Here is a 9,477-nt window from a genome sequence, read left to right as displayed (position 1 = left end):
GGCCTCCCCTTGTGGCAAACAGCTCTTGCAGTAACCAATCCAGTCCCACAAGAACTGCACTCATTCCTCTTAGCTGCCTAGTCACCTCTTAAAGGTTCCAAACCTCTCAATATTGTTGAACATGGGCTGTGGAGGGGAGAGGACATAGGACCCACCACGCACAGCCCTGGGACAGACTCCAGCCCTACTTCTTGCTGGATGACCTTAGACAACTAGCTTCACCTCTTTAAGACTCAGTTCCCTGGAAAGTGGAGTCAATAACGGCCCTCTTCCCCGGGTGCGGTGGTGCACGCCTGTCAATCCAGCAGCTCAGGGAGGCTGAGGCAGGAGAATTGCAAGTTCAAGGCCAGCCTCAGCAACTTAGCAAGGCCCTAAGCAACTCAGTGAGACCCTGTCTCTAAATAAATACAAAATAAGGCTGGGGATGTGGCTCAGTGGCTGGGTGCCCCTGAGTTCAATCCCCCCAAATAAAGCACCCAGTGCTCATCACTTGCAGAGTTTTAAAAGAACTCACTATAAAAGTATGGGGGGTGACAACGAGCGGGAATATCTACCCTTAGTGACACAAGCCAGGCGGGCAGGTACGCATGCGTTTTGGAGCATCAAGGACAAAACACTTGAGACTCTCTTTGCCAAATTAAAGTCAGTTCCACCTTAAAATTCCCCTGCGCAGACGTTGGGGGGGGATGGCATTTAATGGATCATAACATCCTCAGACTCGGGCACCTCTCCCCTCCTCTGGCTCATCACCGCTGATTACTCAAGATCTTTTCACGTAAACACAAAATGCATCCTGCATAATCAGTGGCAGCCACCTCATGCCTCCGCTCCCCTCGGCTCCCCGCCTCCTGGAGCTTCCCAGGGGCTCTCTGGGCTGGTCAGCGGAAGGTCTTCGCATTTGCTGAGCTCTGAAGAGCCCCTGGACCAGCCCCAGACCCCAGCTGGAGAGGCTGTCACCTGGGCTGGGCAGGTGGCTGAGACGCAGGTGAAACCATGCATCTCCGATGTCCCTTCTTGGTTGTGTCCCCTGCGGTCCCTCCTCCCCAGGGTCCCTGGCTGCCTGTCACACCCTCAGGAGAGACTCCCCTCCTGACCTTTAGAGCCTGGTGTCCGTCCCTGACCTGGCAACTCCAGGTGAGGAGGGGGAATCCTGAAAGGCAGAATGTCCCTCCGTGGACCAGGCCCCGTGCTCCTTCCCCGGGGCCCTGGGCACCCACAGGGTTGGACTCTCTGGCTTCCATCTTGGTCTCCCTGGACCCCTCCACCCTGACAGGCCACATCATGAGCTCAGTGCCATCGCGGAGGGCAGGGAGGGTGCTGGACCGTGTTCTCCAGACCTGTCCTTGGACTGTTCTGGGAATGAGTTTGGGGGACTTGTCGGAGTTCAGTGGAGAAGACATGGAGGTGTGAGAAATGAGTCCACAGAGACGAGACGGACAGGATCATGGAGAGATTGGGGTTTGCCAGAGGAGTTTTCAGGGGGAAGGATAAAATAATCAGTTATGTGTTTTAGGAGGATCACTGGTTTCCAGTTGGAGAGGGGACAAATTGGGACAGGAAAACCATTAAGAAGCTGTTAAGATAATTCCAGAGATGTGCGGGCTGGGCTAGGGTGGTGGGTGCCTTCCTTGATCTCCAGGCTTTGGAGGCTCCTGTGCCTACTTCAGGCAGGTGTCGTTGGGAGGTGCTCTTGGTGCATGACTTGCATCCCCTGGGCTTGTCCCTTAAATTATCTGCAGAGAGTTCTCATATGCTCTGTGGACTTCCTGTATCCCTGATGACTTCTTGTATACTATGACAACTTCCTGTACACTATGACAGCTTCCTGTGCACTCTGACAGCTTCCTGTACACTCTGACAACTTCCTGTATACTATGACAACTTCCTGGGCACTCTGACAGCTTCCTGTACACTGTGATAACTTCCTGTATACTATGACAACTTCCTGGGCACTCTGACAGCTTCCTGTACACTGTGATAACTTCCTGTACGCTGTGACAACTTCCTGTGCTTCTCAACCTTAGGGTATCTCTCTTCTGGCTATGGCAGTGTGGTTGTAACCCCTCTGCTTATGCAAAAAGTGACAGCTCAGGAGTGTCCCTCAACCAACGAAGAATAGAAATAGGTGGAAAAATTCCCCATTTTCCTTGCTTCTCAGAGGGACAGTTGGGGAGCACATGCTGCCCTGTCCCCTGGAAGTTGCCACAGGACCATTCCCCATCCCCCACAGCAGGTCCCAGCCAGTACCTGGCATTGCTAGTGCTTCTTCCCCTTCCCAGTCCCCCACGCCTCCACCAAGCTTCTTGGTATCATCTCAGATAAACTCTTGGCATCCAAGTCCTTGTCTCAGAGTTTGTTTTTGGAGGAACCCAACCAGGACAAGAGCATTTCATTGTAATTCCCCATTCGCTGAGTGGGGTCCACAGACCTACTTCTTCCAGCCAGAAGGTCTGGCATGAATGAAGGAGCGGACGGGTAGAACTCAAGAGCTCAACAGCCCCCTGCATTTGTTCATGTTCTCTCTTGTTACCTGAAGTTTTGAAATCAACAATTTCTTTAAGAAGGATGGATAGCCATTTCAACTTTCTCAGGTACAGCCCTTAGTTGTTAACACCACTGCCATGCACAGACCCCAAAAGGCAAATTAAAACATGGGAATGCCTCTACTTTTAAAATTCTGAAGTTAAGATGCAAGGGATTCTGGGAAAATGGAATATGCACGTGGGCAGGCTCCGTCTATCAGCTGTGCTCTGTGGTGTTGAGAAAGGACCCGGGGTGGGCAAGGGGTAGGGCCTATGGAAGGTGCCAGCACTTGAGCTTCCTTTGCCCGAGAGAGCACGGAGGAACTGTGTAGAGGGAGCGAACTCTATGGCTGGTGGGGAGCTGATATGACTTCTATTTTTCTTAGAAAATATCCTGGTCTTTAAAAATATGACCTCTAATTACTCCAGCTTTCATGGCAAAGGAATGCTCTGTTTTTAAATAGGGTTGGAATAGGGACATTTTCATCATGAACAACACTGTGACTCTTGACCTGGGGTAGCCTATGTGCCCAGGGGACATTTGACAGATTCTGGAGTCTCGTCTGGTTGGTACAACTGGAGTGGTGTTAATAGTGCCTAGAGGGTGAAAGCTAGGCATGCTGCTCAATACTCTGCAAAGCAAAGGGTTCCCCTACACCATATGAAGGATGGTCCAGTCCCACATGGTGCCAAGGTGGAGAGATCCTGCTCCAGAGGAGTTCTGGCATCCTGTCTTCTATTTTATCCTTCTAGGCGTGGGGAGAGGAGGACCCAAATCATGGGGCATAGAAGAGAATTCCATCATGAGGCCGCAGGGGATGGTAGAAATAAATCCCCTCGGTCTGCCTCGGGTGGTGGTGGAAGTGAATGTGGAGATGATGGAGCTGGTGGAGGAGGTAGAGATAGTAGTGGTGGTGGAAGAGGTGGAGGTGGTGTAGGTATAGGTGGAGGTGGTAGAGATGTTGGAGGTGTTGGAGGTGGAGGTGGAGGTGAAGGTGGAGGTGGAGGCGGTAGAGGTGGTGGAAGAGGTGGAGGTGGTGTAGGTATAGGTGGAGGTGGTAGAGATGTTGGAGGTGTTGGAGGTGGAGGTGGAGGTGAAGGTGGAGGTGGAGGCGGTAGAGGTGGTGGAGAGGGTGGAGGTGATGTTGGTAGTGGAGGTAGAATTGGAAGTGGAGGTAAAGGTAAAGGTGGAGTTGGAGATGGAGGTGGAGGGGGTGGAGGTCGTGGAGGTGGTAGAGGTGTGGGAAGTGGTGGAGGTGGTGGAGATGAAGGTGGTGGAGGTGGAAGTAGTAGAGGTGAAGGCGGTAGAGGTGGAGGTGGTGAAGGTGGTGGAGGTGGTGAAGGTGGTGCAGGTGGTGGTGGAGGTGATAGAGGTGGTGGAGTGGCAGAGGTAGTGTTGGTGGTGGAGACAGTGGAGGTGGAGGTGAAGGTGGTGGAGGTGGTAGAGGTGGTGTTGGTGGTGGAGTGGTAAAGTGTGGGAGGTGGAGTTGGTGGAGGTGGAGGTGAAGGTGAAGATGGTAGAGGCGATGGAGTTGGAGGTGGTGGAGATGAAGGTGATGGGAGGTGAAGGTGGTGGAGGTGATAGAGACGTTGGAGGTGGTGGAGGTGGTATTGATGGTGGAAGTGTTGGAGGTGGTGTTGGTGGTGAAGGTGGTGAAAGTGTGGGAGGTGAAGGTGGTAGAGGTGGGGGTGGTGAGGTGGAGGTGGTGAAAGTGGTGGAGGTGGAGGTGGAGGTGAAGGTGGTGGAGGTGGTGTTGATGGTGAAGGTGATAAAAGTGTGGGAGGTGGAGGTGTTGGAGGTGGTGTTGGTGGTGGAGGTGGTGGTGAAAGAAAAGGTGGAGCAGGTGGTGGTGGTAGTGAAGGTGTGGGAGGTGGAGGTGGTGGAGGTGTTGGAGGTGGTGTTGGGGGTGAAGGTGGTGAAAGTGTGGGAGGTGGAGGTGGTAGAGATGAGGTGGTGGAGATGAGGTGGTGGAGATGGAGGTGGTGGAGGTGGTGGAGGTTGAGGTGAAGGTGAAGGTGGTAGAGGTGGAGGTGGTGAAGGTGGTGAAGGTGGTGTTGATGGGAGAGGTGGTGGAGGTGGAGGTGAAGGTGGTAAAAGTGTGGGAGGTGGAGGTGGTGAAGGAAAAGGTGCTGCAGGTGGTGGTGGTAGTGAAGGTGTGGAAGGTGGAGGTGATGGAGGTAAAGGTGGTGGAGGTATTGGAGGTGGTGTTGGTGGTGAAGGTGGTGAAAGTGTGGGAAGTGGAGGTGGTGGAGGTGGGGGTGGTAGAAGTGGAGGTGAAGGTGAAGGTGGTGGAGGAAGAGGCAGAGGTGGGGGAGGTGCTGTCAACATGACCACACAGCGTCTTCAGGTCTTTGTTTCAAGCTACTCTCAACAGTGAGGAGGTCAAACAGAGCTTTTTTAAAAAGGAAACTTTGTATTATTTCAAAAATAAAAAACCAGAGTCACTTGCCTTCATTAAAAAGTAATCATAAAATAAATCCAATGAAAATAATCTAATGTTATTGGCTATTGGGAAGCTGAGCAGGCTGGAAATCAAGAACCCAAGGACACTCCCCTGCTTCTCAAGCTTGGATTCGCTTCACTTTGAAAGGAAATTTGGCCCAAATAATATTTCTCCAAGAGTGAGGAGAGAATGACACAAAGACAGCATTAAATAACAATGAAATTGGCTCCTTTTTTCAATTTTCTTTTAATCTTTCTAAATACAAGGAGAAAGTCTGAGTTTTGGTGCTAACATGTCTTTAACACCTTTTTCAGCGCTTGGCTAATCCCCCTTTCATGAAAGAAAGAGAAGAGTCCCCAGGGTTGATGATGGTCTTGGTCAAATCCCAATATCCAGATTTTAGTACATCTTATAATTTCATTGTGTTTATTCTATGATGTAAAGTAGTGCTGGTTTTCCATTTTTAGCGACATTGTAGAAGTTTCCTCTCGAAACAATTTAAACTCAGTAAGTAAACCAATTTAATCATATTAAATAAAAATGAAGAGAGAGTATGAAAAATTGGCAAAGATTATGAAATCTGCAGATAGTGGGAAACACGGAGCATGGCCCTCCCCCTAGAGCTAACCTTAAAGTCACTGTATTTTTAAAAAAATTTTTGCTGGCAGAGTTAACAGTTTTGAAATAAATTTCAAAACATCTGTATTTTAAATATTATCTTGAAATGACATGGAGCTGCTTGAAAGTGAGCCGGATGACATGGATGAGGGCGCCTGGCTCTATTAGGCTCTCAGCCTCATGGAACTCATTTCACAATTTCTTCTGCAAGAATCACTCTCCCAAGACCTAACACGGCACTTGACATCAGGTAGGCACTTCATAGGTACTTGTTGTAGAAATACAGACAAAGAAGAAAAGGGGCCCTTTGGGTTGCTATTGACAGAAAATCCAACTCAAAACTGGCTTAAGGAGCGGGGGGATATACTATGGAGTTCAGAGATCATGCAGGCTATGACATGTTGGGTTCAGAAGTTCAGGACATGATCTGGGCTATGACTTCATTTCTCAACACTTTGTTCCCATCTACCAAACTCTGCGTCCTTGTCCTCTGGGGGAACTTTCCTCATGGCCGCAGAATTAGCTGAACCAGATCTCACCCTCCTGTACCACAAGTTCAGGGTCAGAGCATCCTTTTCCCTGATTGCTATGGAAATGTCTTGAGATTCACTCCAATTGGACTATTTTAGGTCACATGTTAGTTGTGGAACCAATCGCTGAGGTCAGAGGGATGGGATCCCCTGATTGGCTTCGCCCAGGCCACATGAATTGTGCCTGCAGCCAGGGATGCTGCTATATTTCCCAGAGCCACGCGGGTCCTTGGATAGGAGCCGAGGGCTATGGGGAAGGGGTGTGGCGGGGTGGGAGACAGATACCACCTCCACCCAGGAGTGAACAATGACATTGATAGAGGCTGTGCTGTTTCATGAACTCTGTTATTTGCCATGAAGAGATAACCACAGAAATTGAGAGTGAGCATTGGGAAACCTTTGGAGAAATTTAACATTTATACAACATCCAAGTGGGCGATGAGTGGATTTGTCTTGTTGAACAGGCTGTAGATCACAAGGATGAAGAATTGGGATAATCATTCATCTTTTATGATAATTTCAGAAAGGCAGGCTTAGAAGCAGTGAGTTTGGGTTTCTCACTGATCGCAGGTTGGTCTCCACATTTAGCTGGTGTAGGCATGGGGTGTGTCTGGTTAAAGGGGTCACAGAGTAGTAATAACAGCTACATTGCCCTACAAATTGAAGCGATCATAGCCCATCTATCCAGTCTCTATGTACAAAGGAATGATTCAAAGACAAGACTTTGGAAGAAGACAGATTCAGGTTGAACTCTCACTTCTGTGCTTTCCTGGGTAAAGTACTAGGAATATTGGAGCCTCAGTTTCTCACATGTAAAATGGAACTAACACTGAGGTTTCTGGGAAGGCCATGTGCCTGATTAATATTGGCTTATTCATAAGAGCACCTGTGAGCTGCAGGTAGCGGTGGGAGAGATGGTCCCACTCCTATTTTATGATGAAGAAAGGGAGGTATCAAGGGATCAGTCTCACCTGAGGAATCTGTTCTCCATTCACTTTTATTTTTGACTTTCACGACTGGGATATACATAAAAAGATTTATGTGATACGACTGGGCGCAAGCCATTAGGAAATCTGGGTGCGAATTGGCGTGATCCGAAATGTTCTGAGCATTCTGATTCATCTGGAGATGCTTCCAGAGACCAGCAAGGTAGGTCCGATGGACCACGAATGGCCAGAACCTACAACAGGAAGAAAACATCAAAGAATGGAGGATGGTTGAAATGAAGCCTGAAATTGGGATTGATTGGGAGGGAAGTCTGCATCTTCTGCTTTCTTGTCGGTTCTGATAAGGTCTTTACTGCTTATTATGGGATGTGGTTGCTATAGCGACCGGAGAAGTCAAGGGGATGGTGCCGGGTGGCATTGCAGATTAAGCTGCGTAAAAAGTGGTTTCAGCTCCCTCCGGGGAGTTTCTATTTAAATTTCCCACTGCCTGTTGCTGTGATGTGAGAGTTGTTGTTGTTTTTTCCTGAAGACGATGAAGCTTCCTAAGGTCCGGCTAGCAGGATTGTCCTGTGTCCTTGTTCCTGAAGGGAAAAGACCAAGTGAGGACCAGTTCTGGTTCTGCTAAAACTAATCATCATTCCCTTAGGGCTCATATTCCAAAAGATGGGTCCATGGGTTGAGCCCCAAACCACTGAAGGGTGCATTATGGAGGGAGACCAAGAACTCTCCTGGAACTGGGGGTGACTGGAGACTGGTGTCCATCGCAACCTTGAGTCCCAACCGGAGGTGCGCAAAGGCAAGGTGTCCAAAGGACTATTTCCAGACGAAGTGATCGGATGTCAGGGATTCACTTTCAAATACTCCAGCGGATGCCATGCCGATGAAATTGTCCGTGGCCGAGTCAGTGAGTCCACGGGGATCATTATTCTCTTCTGTGGTTGATAGTTTCACAACAAAAATTTAGAAAATAGGCTTTAAAGTTCCAGTGTTTTCGCTATGATAAATGATAAAGCAACGAATGAACATCATTCAAGAAGTGATTTTTAAGAATCAATATACCCCAGGCTGAACTTTGGGTCACTCTTCTCCTAAGAAGATGGAACCGATTTCTATCTGATCATCTTTAATAAAGTCCATTGGTTGACAAATTCTTCTCAAAAAGTTCTCATGAGCTTTCTGGTTTTTAAACTTATAATTGTGTCTTGGCATATCATGATTGGCCAATACGTAGGAAAAATCTCAGACATGAAAATGTAATAACAAAGTTAAAAAACAGAGATCAACCTGGAGAAGACAGATATAGCATGAGAATAGGATAAAAAGTAAAACAAAACATATAAATGCTTAAGCCTCATTAGAGTTAAGAGGAGATATATCCATGAGACAAGAAAAGGATACTACTAAAAGGGACAATAGGAGTTAAGAATAAATTATTAAGATGATTTAAAAGAAAATGTGTTTGTCTTATGATGCATTATTCAGGATATGTACTTTATGCACTTTAAATATGTATGAAAATCTTACAACTTCCAAAGATAAAATATAAAATGAATTATTCTATTACAATAAAAATAGGAAGGTCATGAAATTGAAGAAATCTCTTCTGGGCACATAAAAAAAAAAACAACAAAAAATGAGAATCTAGGAAAGAGCAGGAAGAAGTGAAAATTAGAGTCCCAGAAAGAAAAAAAAAAAGTGAAGTGAATGAGATAATCAGACACAAAGTACAAGGAATTGTCTAAGAATGATGGGATATGAAATTTCAGATTAGATGGGTCTATTGAGTGATCTGCTTCATGAGGTGGGAAAAACACTCATACAAGGCTTACCAGCATGCTATTTCAAAATAAAAGGGCTAAAACAAAGATCACAAAAACATCCAGAAAAAGAAGGGGGAAAAAAATTTAGAAGCCTAGGTCACATAGTAAGGACCAGAAACTTGACTGGCAGGAGCTAACAAAATTGGATTACTCAAGCAAATGCATGAATGTCTTCAAAATTCATAGTAAATATTTTCAGTCTTGAATTATATACCTAGAAAAAATTACCAATCAAGTACAAGAATGGAAGAAAAACATTTTTAGATTTACAAAGTATCCTATATTCCCTAAGTACCATTCCCAAAGCATTACTAAAGGGAGTGCTCCAACAAAATAAATGAGTATTTTAAAAAAAGTGACTTGGGGAGCCAGGAAAAAAGGGAAAGACCCATGAAATTAAGAAGGCAAGTCCCAGGTCAGCAGCCAAGCATGAAGACTAAATGAAACCAGTCCATTTTGAGAAAGTATAGAATAGAATAAAGAAACCAGTCCATGTAGAAAGACAGTATTAAGATTTTTGTGTAGTAACTTTTAAGAGGAACCAATAGTATGTGCGTGGTAAACAAAAACCAGAGGCAACTGTTATCTCCAGGAAA

This window comes from Urocitellus parryii, chromosome 3 (genome assembly GCF_045843805.1).
Source record: "Urocitellus parryii isolate mUroPar1 chromosome 3, mUroPar1.hap1, whole genome shotgun sequence".
NCBI classification, from domain to species: Eukaryota; Metazoa; Chordata; class Mammalia; order Rodentia; family Sciuridae; genus Urocitellus; species Urocitellus parryii.
Note: the sequence above shows the minus strand (reverse complement) of the source record.